The sequence below is a fragment of the Pseudophryne corroboree genome, chromosome 6 (genome assembly GCF_028390025.1).
Source record: "Pseudophryne corroboree isolate aPseCor3 chromosome 6, aPseCor3.hap2, whole genome shotgun sequence".
NCBI classification, from domain to species: Eukaryota; Metazoa; Chordata; class Amphibia; order Anura; family Myobatrachidae; genus Pseudophryne; species Pseudophryne corroboree.
In genome coordinates, this window is record NC_086449.1 from 55,699,047 (window position 1) to 55,714,287 (window position 15,241).

Consider the following 15,241-nt stretch of genomic DNA (forward strand, 5'->3'; position numbering starts at 1 on the left):
GAGGGGATACACTAGGCGATGTCACTCGCGGAGCACATCACCTAGTGTGTATATGCACCTTTAGATGTATAATTATGTTTCAGGATCCTTTAAAATTACCTCATATATCTCCTCATTCAATTATCCATTGTTTCACTGTACCAGAAAATGTTTACTTGTACGTGTGTGTGTGTGTGTGTGTGTGTGTGTGTGTGTGTGTGTGTGTGTGTGTGTGTGAATGGATCATCCCGGCCCCCACTGTACAATGCTGCAATTCAGGGGACAGTGCCAAAATAACAAATTCACCACAGATCGCCTCATCCAGCTCCTAATTACACACTTCACTGGGGAATAGGACTGGATATGAGAGATTGGCCTACTCTATCAGAAGTGCAAAAGAACATCCTAAAAGTTGGGGTGGTGGCAGGGTGGTATCATCTGCTTTGGAGTGTGGCACTTGACTGTGATATCATAGCTTAACATAGGGGTCAATTCAATTCTGTTCGGATTGAATAGCTCCAGGAATTAGCTCCTGGGGCTATTCAATTCAGCGCCCAGTGACAGCCAATGACTAGATTTCTTCTCGCACCCCAGCAGAAATCCGACTAAATTGTCGGTGCGATGCTGCCCTTAGCGCAGCAAAAACAGCATCATGCCTGGCACTTATGTCGGAGAATGCCAGTTTTTGCAAAAAAACACCATAGGCGCGATTTTTTAGGTGTATAAAAAAATTTGCACCAAATCGCACGTTTACACCTCACACCCCACCAGCCATAAAATTACACCTTACACCCCCCCAGACATTAAATTACACCTCACTCCCTGACATAAAATTACACCTCACACACACCCCGACATAAAATTACACCTCACACCCCACCAGCCATAAAATTACACCTCACAGCCCCCCAGACATAAAATTACACCTCCCCGCCGACATAAAATTACACCTCATACACCCACCGACATAAAATTACACCTCACACCCCACCAGCCGGAAAATTACACCTTACACCCCCCAGACATAAAATTACACCTCACAACCCCCCCAGACATAAAATGACACCTCACAACCCCCCCAGACATAAAATGACACCTCACACAACCCCAGACATAAAATTACACCTAACACCCCACCAGCCATAAATATACCTCTCACACACCCCCAGACATAAAATTACACCTCACACCCCACCAGCCATAAAATGACACCTCACTCCCCCCCAGACATAAAATTTCACCTCACACAAACCCCGACATAAAGTTACACCTCACCACCCCGACATAAAATTACACCTCACCCACCGACATAAAATTACACCTCACACCCCACCATCCATAAAATTACACCTCACACCCCCCCAGACATAAAATTACACCTCACCCCCGACATAAAATTACACCTCACACCCCCCCAGACATAAAATTACACCTCACACCCCCCGACATAAAATTACACCTCACCCCCGACATAAAATTACACCTCACACCCCCCCCAGACATAAAATTACACCTCACACACACCCCGACATAAAATTACACCTCACACCCCCCGACATAAAATTACACCTCACAGCCCCCCAGACATAAAATTACACCTCATACACCCACCGACATAAAATTACACCTCACACCCCACCAGCCATAAAATTACACCTCACGCCCCCCCAGACATAAAATTACACCTCACACACACACCCCGACATAAAATTACACCTCACACACACCTCAACATAAAATTACACCTCACACCCCACCAGCCATAAAATTACACCTCACAGCCCCCCAGACATAAAATTACACCTCACACCCCCCCAGACATAAAATTACACCTCAGAACCCCCCCAGACATAAAATTACACCTCACACAACCCCAGACATAAAATTACACCTCACACCCCACCAGCCATAAAATTACACCTTACCACCCCCCAGACATAAAATTTCACCTCACACAACCCCCGACATAAAATTACACCTCACCCCCCCGACATAAAATTACACCTCACCTCCCGACATAAAATTACACCTCACACACCCCTTGACATAAAATTACACCTCACACCCAACATAAAATTACACCTCACACACCCCCCGACATACAATTACACTTCACACCGCACCAGCCAAAAAATTACACCTCACACACACCCCGACATAAAATTACACCTCAGAACCCCCCAGACATGAAATTACACCTCAGAACCCCCCCAGCCAGAAAATTACACCTCACACAACCCCAGACATAAAATTACACCTCACACCACAAAAGCCATAAAATTACACCTTACTCCCCCCCAGACATAAAATTTCACCTCACACAACCCCCGACATAAAATTACACCTCACCCCCGACATAAAATTACACCTCACCCCCCAACATAAAATTACACCTCACAAACCCCCCGACATAAAATTACACCTCACACCCCACCATCCATAAAATTACACCTCACACCCCCCCAGACATAAAATTACAGCTCACCCCCCGACATAAAATTACACCTCACCCCCCCCAGACATAAAATTACACCTCACCCCCGACATAAAATTACACCTCACACATCCCCCCGACATAAAATTACACCTCACACCCCACCATCCATAAAATTACACCTCACACACCCCCAGACACAAAATTACACCTCACCCCCAACATAAAATTACACCTCACACAGCCCCCGACATACAATTACACTTCACACCGCACCAGCCAAAAAATACACCTCACACACACCCCGACATAAAATTACACCTCACCCCCCACCAGCCAGAAAATTACACCTCACACCTTACCAGCCAGAAAATTACACCGGGCCTCTCCTGATTGCTGCCTGCAGTTGCTTCAGTAAATGGCCCACAGCCTGGTGACTCAGAAGGGGGCGTGGCCGCGTAGGTCAGTCGGCCCCGCACACTTGCCGGCCTACCGGGGAAACTCCTGGTTACTTCTATGGCCAATCCAGCCCTGGTGTAAAGCTAGTTTAAGCGTAAATACACTTGCACCTCCGTTGACTTGCACCGCTGCAGTGTACTCCCTCGCCTCCTCCTCTGATCAGGGATTGGCTGCCCCTGGACCGCTCAATGAAGCTATTAGCTACAGGAAGGACTGAAGCCGGCGTCCTGGTTGGTTACACTGACGCTACTTCCGATGCCACAGCTGGCTCCTGGGGCTCCCCGCTTGCCGATCCACCCATCAGCAGCTCACCCGATCCACCGAGCAGGCCGGCCAATCCAGCGGCATCACCACTGCCCAAACTGCTGGTGCCAGGATGACCAAAGGGGCAGGTACGCAACGGGCTCCACTCACTTCCCACCTCCTCCTGGAGGCCCTGTTCTGGCTGCGCTATCTGTGCCCCAGCTGCTGCTGTATGTTTACAGTGGTACAGCTCTAAGCAGCACTGAGGGCTCAGATGCCAATGCTGACTGGGGTAGCTGGAGGCTGACCGGCGGGGAGTGCCTTTTATAGGCTCCCCACTAGCAGCACGACGGTCCCTCTATGCACACGGCTCCCAGTGCGTGGGTCCACCTGCTGCACATGGCTCCCAGCGCGCGCAGCTCCCTCTTGGCTGCACACGACTCCCCGCTCTCGTGCAGCTTCCAGAGCCCTCTCCACCAATAATCACCAGCGTCTCACACACGGCCGGTTCGAGGGATTTCAGCGCCCTGGGCGGGCAATAGGGGGCGTGGCTTCATACAGGGGGCGTGGGCAGTCACGCCCCCTGTACAGTAGAAGCGCCGCTGAAATGATGTGCGGTGCGCAATGACGTCATCACGCACCGCACAATAAAGGTCCTCTCCACGAAGGGAAACTAGACGCTACGCGTCTAGTTCCCTGGACAGAGCGGGCAGCGGGGGGCACAGCAGCAGCGGATCTTGCCATGGTGCGGCGCCCTCCTGATGGCGGCACCCCGGGCAAAAGTTCTGCTTGCCCGTGGCAAGATCCGCTACGGACTACACACTCCACTGACAGCCAACACTGCCATCCTACATCCTCCCCATACTGTCCCACTATAAATAACAAGGTGAACAAGCACAGAGATTCTCACTTACATTAACAGTGTAATTCATTAAACAACAAATATATTATACATTTAATTCATTCTAGAGCCCTGCGTACACTCTTCGCTCACTTATCCCTAACAAATGGATTTGCATAAAGAGCACTATGGGGGTGATTCCGAGTTGTTTGCTCGCTAGCTGCTTTTAGCAGCATTGCACACGCTAACCCGCCGCCTACTGGGAGTGTATCTTAGCTTAGCAGAATTGCTAACGAAAGCTTCGCTAATTTTCTCGTAACGATTATCCCGCAGTTTCTGAGTAGCTCCAGACTTACTCAGCCATTGCGACCAGCTCAGTCCTTTCCATTCCTGGCTTGACGTCACAAACACACCCAGCGTTCGCCCAGCCACTCCCCAGTTTCTCCAGCCACTCCTGCGTTTTGCAACTCGAACGACTACGTTTTTCCGCACACTCCCATAAAACGGACAGTTTCCGCCCAGAAACACCCACTTCCTGTCAATCACACTACGATCAGCACAGCGATGAAAAAGCTTTGTTATGCCGTGAGTAAAATACCTAACTTTTCTGTAAAATAACTAAGCGCATGCGCACTGCGAACCTTGCGCATGCGCAGTAAGCGACTAATCGCAGTATAGCGAAAATCGTCAACGAGCGAACAACTCGGAATGACCCCCTATGTGTACACATATTTACATTAATAGTCTAGGCTACAACAGCATTAACTGAGGCACTGCTATGGTGCAGAAAACAAACTGTGGCACTATTAGGGTGGTTTAACATTAACAACTGCTGCAGAGAGGATTTGTAACTATAGGATGGTAAAAGGCCGTCCCCTAACCATGAATCCCGATGGGTGGAGACTCGTTTACTTTTCTTTTAGTATAACTTTCTTTAACTTTTCTGATCTAAAATCAAACCTACTAACATCTCTTGTATAGACATTTCTGCAGCTGGGTACACTGTGTTCCACAGAAAAACATTGGGGTGTAGAGTGGATCTTGATCCAGACCCAGAGGCATCAAGAGGATAAAGCTTTAGGCTGTACCAGGATGCATTGAGGCCTCCTCTGTAACCCTGCCTCCAGGCACTGTGAGCTCAGTTTCAAGTTGGTGTCTGTAGCAGCAGGTCAACTAACAGGAAGGCTGCACTGGGCAGCCATGAAAAAGCTTTTTTCCTAACAGAAACTTTCTTCAAAACTGGGCTGTCAGCGCTGCATGTCATTTTGACACCTCAGTGCTGCAGCTCCATCACCTCCCAAGCGACTTTGAATACTCCCGCAGCTCAGTTCCCGGGTACTTGTGGTGGAGACGCTGCGGTTTTAGGCACACGGTCGCAGATGCTCTCCTGGCTGGCGCGGCTGATACGGGGAGGAGGTAAGAGGGTCCTCCAGGTGGGACCCACCACTAAATTGCGTTCCTGATTCCAGTCTAGAAAAATGGACTGCGACACTGGCCTGGACACTGGCACCGAGCAGGGACCCCAATATATCCGCCAGGGCATGGGAGTACAGGTCGGATGTACTAACGCCCCTATTGATAAGGCTCCCTAGTACCGGTGGTGAGGTTCACCATAGAAGAGTCAGCGCTTACCCTGTAGCCTCTCCCCGGCCCAGGGTGACATCTACAGATTTTCCCACCCTGGAGCTTCCTCACACTCTCCCGCACTCCCTGACTGAGATGATGGGCGCCATCTTCTGAGCATAGCTGTGACTAGTCTCTGGGACTGCAGGGCAAAGTCTCCCTTGTAATAAACAATATCAGGTAACTAATGGCAGAAGTAAAATTGGGATAACATTATTTTGATCAGATCTTAGTACGGGTGTGTAGGAGAATGTGGGGGGCACACTCAGAAGCAATGGGGATGTCCTTGCTGAGCCTGGTCCTGGTGCTCTCCCCCCACAGTACCCTGCTCATCTTGAGGGTTAAGCCCAGGGGCAGACTTGATGTTCTCAGCCAGAGAGGTGGTAATCCTAGTCCTGGTGTACTCATGGTAGAGGTGAGGAGAGGCCACGTAAAGATCCTGAATTTTGTGGTTGTAATGCAGTCCTTCTGTTATCTTGTTAGTTTGTTTGCCTTCTGTTTTCCTTCGGTTTAACACCAGTATAACACTGCTATTGATGTTAGCTGCCACTTTACAACTAGCCACTTCATATGCTAGGCACTGCAGCATCCTATAGGACTGGCGTCCTGACCGATACTGAATAAATAAGTCTACAGACACATGTTCATCCTATACAAGCAAAGAGGGGTGAGTCAGTAAAAACCTTTGGCGCATGGGAAAAGGGGACAAGGGAGACCTGTAGAAATGATGCAAATAACTTCCCTAAGTGAATTTCGACTAAACTTTAAAGGGAATGATCTGTGTACCCCCACTCACACTGTACGGGGGTAAGATGTATCCATAAAGGTTTCTTTTTCTTTCAATCGTAAACCAATGTTTACTAATGTCCAGACTTTCTAACAAGCAGGAAATCAGAAGTGTTGAAGTGAAGAAACGGAATATCGTACCCCAACTCACATAAGAAGAAACTCGATGACTCCTATCAAGGTATCTTTACGTGTTCAATGCAGCTCTTAGTGTGACTTCTCAGCATAAGATGGTCTCGTAGGATTTGTAAAAATAAAAAAGACAAGCAATGTGTAGTATTGCAAGTGACCCCACTGTCGTGTATAATAAAATGTGGGTGACCTACACCGTAATCATGTGATATACTAATGTCACAATTGCTGGGTGCACTGTATATATACCCTTCACCGTGGTGGAGAAATGGAGCCAAAGCGTACCCCTGACTCACACAAGGAAAACTGGGGTGACTCCTATCAAGGTATCTTTAAAACATCAACCACATCTAATTGGCGTACCCCAACTCACGATTGAAGGTGTGAACTAATTCTCATCTCGGTTTCTTTGTTGCCTGGATATCTTTCTCAACCATAATACAATTGTACTCAGGAAACTCTTCTTATTCCACACAATCCATAATACAGTTTATTGACCCAAGAAGAATTGCACCGAACAGGTAAAACATGTGCAATATACGCAAAACAACAAAAATTGGTTTAAAAAAATTCTAAAATGATTATCCGCAAGGTTAAAACCAAGTTGAAAAAAATCTCAATAAATCCAAAACGAATTTCAATGTAGTCTATTAAAAAAATAAGTAAGTTGATGGCTACTCACACAGCGGTATGTCGACGCGTTTCGGTCCTGGGACCTTTATCAAGACATGACCGACTGTGTGGGGAGCCAGATATTTATGGTATGAGTAGCCAATTGTGTGCTGACAGGAAATTGATGTGAAGGAAATGACATCATCCTGTAGTTCAGCATTTAATATAGACACATCCTTTAACATAGTATAAATCTCATTATTTATATCTATCCTAATAATATAATTCCACAGAAATACATCAAATCCAGAGCTTAATCGTGTAAAATTTCATATATCCTATTCTCAGTGTTATCCTCTCCGGGCATCGCAACTCACTTCCGGTCCCGCAAAGATTTCTGGGAAGTGTAGTTCGATGCACCATGATCGTCACTTGGTCAGAACTATCTCTCATAGGCAAATGCTAAAGAACTTTTAAATATAAATATACTCTTTTTATCATTCACTTAATGTTCAATAGTTCAAATCGGACATAAATCTACCTATAAAACCTCAATACGGATCGATACGTCACTTCCGAAACCGGAGGTATTCATGGGAAATGTAGTTCCGTGTTGAGAAACAGCAATTCTTATGCCTTGTCATAACTCCTTATATGTGGTCTCTAATAAGACTAAACAATCCCCACAGTCAATTTACAACGTCCCAAGATAGTTATTAAGATGTCCTTATTCTTAACAATAGATATGATGCAGAATGACGTTTCCGTAATCTCGCTCAAAGTATGCCGGGACATGTAGTCCATGGAGTCATCCTTTCTTTGTGTCCTTGATTCATCCCCAACGGTCATTACGTGGCCGTGTCTTTCACCGATCGATGCCTTCCTGCGGGTTTATTTTTTGTACACCATTGTTTAGTTCATTCACCTATTCTGTAAACATACATTCATAAAGGCAGCACTCCACTTCCTGTTATTTATTTAGAAACTGTCCTAAACCAACATGTTTTCAATTAGAGATCAGAGAAATGCCATCCTGGAGAGAGCATTTGGGATTGAAATCACTCCTAATGATCTCCATGATGATGATATGGAAGGGATGATGAATAAGTTGTCATCCATCCTGACCAAAGAATGTAAAATATGGTGGGAGGTCATGACTCTAGAAAAATATCTAGTTGAGAATTTAATTCCCAAGGGACTTAAAATTGTAAAAACCTCCACCTTTACATCTTCAGATGGAGACTTTAAAAAAGAATGGGATGAGATCACGAGAACGTGCTCACTCTCCTTGATGAAATTAATCATCAAAGATAGAAAAAGAGAATTAGAGAGGTTAGATGGTGAGATAGCCACATATAAATCTCTGGTCGATCCATATGCCAATTCCAATGAATACAAAGTCATTGAGAGTAAGATTGAATTGAATTTAAAAAAACCCACAGAAGTTACTCATTGATAAAAAAGTAAAGAAGTATCAAAGAGATATAATTGACATTAATAAACAACGGGAAGAGACGTCCAATGAGGAAAGATCTACAGAAATAATGGAAGATCAGATTCCTAATAGAAAGCAACGTAAGAAATTTAGGAGAACTAGACCACTGGAAACTACGGGTGGGAGGAAAGATGTTAGAAGATATAGCCCTCCACGGTACACATCACCAACAACGAGAAACAGACCCATGATTAGATCTCAGAGAAGAGAACCATCAGTAGAACCCTACTTTAGGAGAACAGGTAGAGATTTGACACCTGAATGGAGGGGAGTACAATTCAAGGAAACTGAGAGTAGAACATTCCATCAAGATAGAGACCCAGTGGCTTTATCTAATCAATTTTCACCTCTAAATAATTTACGACTATCAACTCGTTTTTTGGGGAAGGACAGACCACCAGTCCGTTACAGATAACCAATAGAAAGTACAGAGGGAAGAGGGGGGGAGTGAAGAAGGCGCAGATATGCAAAATGAAGAGAAAGAAAAAGAGGAAGAAGAAGAAGGGCATCATTTCACATTCGGAAAACACAGAATCTGTGAATTCACTATCGAAAGTGAAAATCTTTAATCTAAGTTCTCACATACTTGTCTTATTAGAGACCACATATAAGGAGTTATGACAAGGCATAAGAATTGCTGTTTCTCAACACGGAACTACATTTCCCATGAATACCTCCGGTTTCGGAAGTGACGTATCGATCCGTATTGAGGTTTTATAGGTAGATTTATGTCCGATTTGAACTATTGAACATTAAGTGAATGATAAAAAGAGTATATTTATATTTAAAAGTTCTTTAGCATTTGCCTATGAGAGATAGTTCTGACCAAGTGACGATCACGGTGCATCGAACTACACTTCCCAGAAATCTTTGCGGGACCGGAAGTGAGTTGCGATGCCCGGAGAGGATAACACTGAGAATAGGATATATGAAATTTTACACGATTAAGCTCTGTATTTGATGTATTTCTGTGGAATTATATTATTAGGATAGATATAAATAATGAGATTTATACTATGTTAAAGGATGTGTCTATATTAAATGCTGAACTACAGGATGATGTCATTTCCTTCACATCAATTTCCTGTCAGCACACAATTGGCTACTCATACCATAAATATCTGGCTCCCCACACAGTCGGTCATGTCTTGATAAAGGTCCCAGGACCGAAACGCGTCGACATACCGCTGTGTGAGTAGCCATCAACTTACTTATTTTTTTAATAGACTACATTGAAATTCGTTTTGGATTTATTGAGATTTTTTCAACTTGGTTTTAACCTTGCGGATAATCATTTTAGAATTTATTTAAACCAATTTTTGTTGTTTTGCGTATATTGCACATGTTTTACCTATTCGGTGCAATTCTTCTTGGATCAATAAACTGTATTATGGATTGTGTGGAATAAGAAGAGTTTCCTGAGTACAATTGTGTTATGGTTGAGAAAGATATCCAGGCAACAAAGAAACCGAGATGAGAATTAGTTCACACCTTCAATCGTGAGTTGGGGTACGCCAATTAGATGTGGTTGATGTTTTAAAGATACCTTGATAGGAGTCACCCCAGTTTTCCTTGTGTGAGTCAGGGGTACGCTTTGGCTCCATTTCTCCACCACGGTGAAGGGTATATATACAGTGCACCCAGCAATTGTGACATTAGTATATCACATGATTACGGTGTAGGTCACCCACATTTTATTATACACGACAGTGGGGTCACTTGCAATACTACACATTGCTTGTCTTTTTTATTTTTACAAATCCTACGAGACCATCTTATGCTGAGAAGTCACACTAAGAGCTGCATTGAACACGTAAAGATACCTTGATAGGAGTCATCGAGTTTCTTCTTATGTGAGTTGGGGTACGATATTCCGTTTCTTCACTTCAACACTTCTGATTTCCTGCTTGTTAGAAAGTCTGGACATTAGTAAACATTGGTTTACGATTGAAAGAAAAAGAAACCTTTACCCCCGTACAGTGTGAGTGGGGGTACGCAGATCATTCCCTTTAAGTTTAGTCGAAATTCACTTAGGGAAGTGATTTGCATCATTTCTACAGGTCTCCCTTGTCCCCTTTTCCCATGCGCCAAAGGGTTTTACTGACTCACCCCTCTTTGCTTGTATATGTTGTTGGATAAAAGGTGAAATCCAGATTTGAGTCAGTATTTTCCATAGGCAGCATTTCCCTTGCGCCGTCTTTTGGATTTATTACAGTCAGAGGCGTAACTAGGGTAGGGCGAGTGGGGCACGTGCCCTGGGCGCCCTGGCAGGCCCAGGAGTGGGGGGCGCCGCCGGCGTCCAGGGCATCATGCCCCATTCACCTCATTAACCCTAAATGTGAGGGGAGGAGAGAGCGCAGCTCTCTCCCTCCCCTCACCGCCGCTGGGAGCACTAGCAGCGCTGCCAGCAGCGCTGCCGTGTCCGGTCTCTGGCGCTAGCCAATCAGGGCTTGCGGACCGGCTCCTGATTGGCTGCCGGTCCGTGAGCTCTGATTGGCTAGCGAACCGGCGCCAGACAGCCGCCGGCGTCCGGAGACCTGGAGCGGCGAGGGGAAGGAGAGGCGCTGCGCTCTCCTCCCCTCACAAGAGGTGAGTGACGGGGTCCGGCGGCGGCACGGGGGGCCTGGCACTGTGGGGCATGTATTGGGTGGGTTTTTTTTGAGATCTGCACTGGAACCGATTGTACATTATCTGATGGAAATAATAGTAATCATAGAAATTCTAATTATAGTTTATACCAACATAAAGCTGCCAATTCCGCCTCAAAAGGCTTTTGGGGCAGAACAACGGTTGGTGGTGCTCCCGGACATTTATAGCAGAAAGAGCTATTGGGGGTGATTTTGCAAAGAAGCAAAAAAAGAGGGCTAGTTGATATGTCTCCCTGGGGCACACTTTATAAATTAATCGAATAACAGTATTGTAAAACAATGAGATATGTATAAAGCATTAAAACGTAACTTTTAATAAACTAATCAGACGACCAAATGTAATTAATTATGTGAAAAAACCTTTACTGTATAAAACAGCGAGGTGGGTTAAAACAAGTATTAAATAATATGAAGAAGACGATATAGTAGTTATATGTCACTCGCTTATTGAATGTGGGTGACAGAAAATTTGTCTGTACACCCTCTGAATTCTAGGCGAGTATTATTGTTAGACATATGTCCACTGCGAAAATAGAAAGTTCTCGTTATCTCTATAAATTTTTAATTGAAAATACTGTACGTTTTCATGTAAGAGATACAAGAAAAAAGAAAAACCGGCATATGGATTGTCGGACTCCTTTTAAGATGATCAACTGAACTGCGTATTCTTGCAGTGTTAGTTGATGTGTGGGTTCTGCTGGTCAATGAAAGGTATATACCTTGATGAGACTACAGTACCCAGTATTCCCAGAGGGTCACCCTTTCTGGTACTGACCGGGCCCAATGCTGCCTGGCTTCCAAGATCAGACGAGATCGGGCAGATCCAGCATGGTATGACTGTAGATGGTACGGTAGACGCCTCTCAGCATATAAATTGGATGGTATTAGGGACAAAATGTAATTCCATATGGAGGGGGATACAGATTGATTTGACACTCGCCAATTAGTATTGGACCAATTAGTGGCCCAAGGAAGAACAAGAAGTGGAGGGAATATCCACTGTTGAGATCATCAATGTTATAATTGTGATGGAAAACACATACCGGAGTTGCCTCAAATAAATTAAGTGAGGCAATTAAATTGATGACATGGTAATGATTAAATAATTAGATGAAATACTGATAAAAATACCAGTATGACCTGGGTTAATAATTTGATGAGTACAAGGAAGGTGTTTGGGCAGCTCTGTGTCTAAGTGAAAAGTGAAAACAGATAGAATTGTTTTGAACACACCACATAAGTTGCAAAGGGTAGCTTCCTTTTAACACTGCAAAATGTAAATAGTTATCACAGTATCATACTGCAAGCAGATGTGTTTGTTATGGAATCAACCACACGAGCTGCGAAAAAACAGATACAATTGTTTTGAACACACCACATAAGTTGCAAAATGTAGCTTCCTTTTAACACTGCAAAATGCAGAATGCAAATAGTTATCACAGTAACAAACTGCAAACAGATGTATTTGTTATGAGATCAACCACATGGGCTGCGATAAGCAGCAGGATTCTGTCACTTACTTGTCTAATTGTTTTGTCACAATAACAAGTTAATGGGAAAAGAATTTTATATATAAATAGGAAATCACAATTTGTCACAATAACCGAATGCTGAGCAAATTATAGAAAGAGTGACTCTGGTCTCAACAAAAAGAAACACATTTTTTTATATGATTTGGGACCAGCAGAAGACAGTATAAGAACAGCTGGTGTTCTATTTATGAATAATTTGTCCAAATATTATAACAAGAAAAATTATATATAGTGGTTATAATCATGATTTGTTAGGACAAAAAAAAAATATATATAATATATAATAATTGTGAGTTGACTCTGTTCTATGGTAAGTATAGAGGAAGCTCTCACACCAACGGAGTGCCTTTAATGAGGAATAATTGCCTGGATAATTAAAAGGGATTTAATGTAGCACCAATGAAATGCTGGCTAGTAGCAAGTGTCTCTGTTAATGAGTGCTATGTGTCCCTGCCCTGTTTTGCACAGTTTAAATGTTAAGCATTCAGTGTCACTAATTACCTTTTTAATTATAAATTGATATAAGGATTACCAGGCAATATTGCTGGCTAGTTTTGCCAGGGAGACAATCCGTGCGTAATGCACTTGGTTGGGGCAGCTTTTTCCCTTAGGGGTGCGCTAGGCACAAGGGGAGAGAGCTGGCCTGGAGAGCTTTTAATCCGCTGCAGTGAGCGGTATTATACTTGCGGCATTTCGCTGACAGGAGTCCGCCCGTCGGAGCCCCGTTGCCGAGGTCCCGGAAGTTGGGTGCCGGACCGGAAGTGACGCGCGTTTCGCTGGGAGGAGCTTGTTCACTGGATCATGTAACAGGCACTGTGGCTGTGGGGCATTGTATCCAGCACTGTGGGGCACTGTAAGTGGCACTGTGGGGCATGTAACTGGCACTGTGGGGCATTGTATCCAGCACTGTGGGGCATTTTATCCAGCACTGTGGGGCACTGTAACTGCCACTGTGGGGCATACTGTGGGGCATGTATCTGGCACTGTGCGGCATGTATCTGGCACTGTGGGGCATGTATCTGGCACTGTGGGGCATGTATCTGGCACTGTGGGGCATGTATCTGGCACTGTGGGGCATGTATCCGGCACTGTGGGGCATGTATCTGGCACTGTGGGGCATGTAACCGGCACTGTGGGGCATGTAACCGGCACTGTGGGGCATGTAACTGGCACTGTGGGGCATGTAACTGGCACTGTGGGGCATGTAACTGGCACTGTGGGGCATACTGTGGGGCATGTATCTGGCACTGTGGGGCATGTAACTGGCACTGTGGGGCATGTAACTGGCACTGTGGGGCATGTAACTGGCACTGTGGGGCATGTAACTGGCACTGTGGGGCATACTGTGGGGCATGTATCTGGCACCGTGGGGCATGTATCCGGCACTGAGTGGGGCATTGTATCCGGCACCGAGTGGGGCATTGTATCCGGCACTGAGTGGGGCATTGTATCCGGCACTGAGTGGGGCAATGTATCCGGCACTGAGTGGGGCATTGTATCCGGCACTGAGTGGGGCATTGTATCCGGCACTGAGTGGGGCATTGTATCCGGCACTGAGTGGGGCATTGTATCCGGCACTGAGTGGGGCATTGTATCCGGCACTGAGTGGGGCATTGTATCCGGCACTGAGTGGGGCATTGTATCCGGCACTGAGTGGGGCAATGTATCCGGCACTGAGTGGGGCAATATATCTGGCACCGTGGGGCAATGTAACTGGCACTGTGGGTCATTTTCAGTGGCCACACGCCTTCTGGAGCGTAGCCACACCCCTTCTGGTGTGTGACCACGCCCATTTTTCGGTGCGCGCACATGCTTCTTTTTGTGTGTTTTTTTCAAGGGGGGGGTGGGAGCCATTTTCCATCTTGCCCTGGGCTCCGAAAACCCTAGTTACGCCTCTGATTACAGTAACACCATTTTTTGTACATGTTCATCCTAATTACAACCCCCCCCCCCCCACACACACACCCCCCACACCCCACAGCAACCCTCCACCTCCAGCAAAAGGTGTTAAACAAATCTAACAAATGTAAGGTTGGTAAACACCACTCAATCACTAGAAGTTTTTTGCAGATTACAGATATTAATCCATTTAGAACAGCTTTCTAAACTTTAAACCATGCAATGTAATGTGAAATAGTCTGCAGTATTTACCGAATAAAACTTTAGCAAGAAAGTTGCAATAGTCTGCAGTATTTACCGAATAAAACTTTAGCAAGAAAGTTGCAATAGTTTGCAGTATTTACCTGTTGACTATATATAAATGCATATATTAGTTCAGTGCAGTTCTACTGTCATCCTAATAATAATCTGCATTGCTAATGTGACTGTGTGCCTGTATCTGCTGTGAGGATTCGCTTTCAGTGTTTCTATCACTAAATTCTTTACCCTAAGGGACTAGTTGTGTCAGGGTCGTTTATGTAGTGCAAAACAGTATTCACCTATTCAGTGTATTCTACT

The 15,241-nt window shown here is 45.0% G+C and overlaps 1 protein-coding gene and 1 pseudogene across 2 annotated transcripts in view; one reads left to right on the forward strand and one right to left on the reverse strand.

Moving 5' to 3' along the window:
* LOC134936111 (gastrula zinc finger protein XlCGF17.1-like) overlaps positions 1 to 15,241 on the forward strand; it is a 150,348-nt gene that overhangs the window by 110,258 nt on the left and 24,849 nt on the right. The gene's annotated exons all lie outside the window — the stretch shown is intronic.
* LOC134936850 (5S ribosomal RNA) lies at positions 11,979 to 12,097 on the reverse strand (annotated as a pseudogene).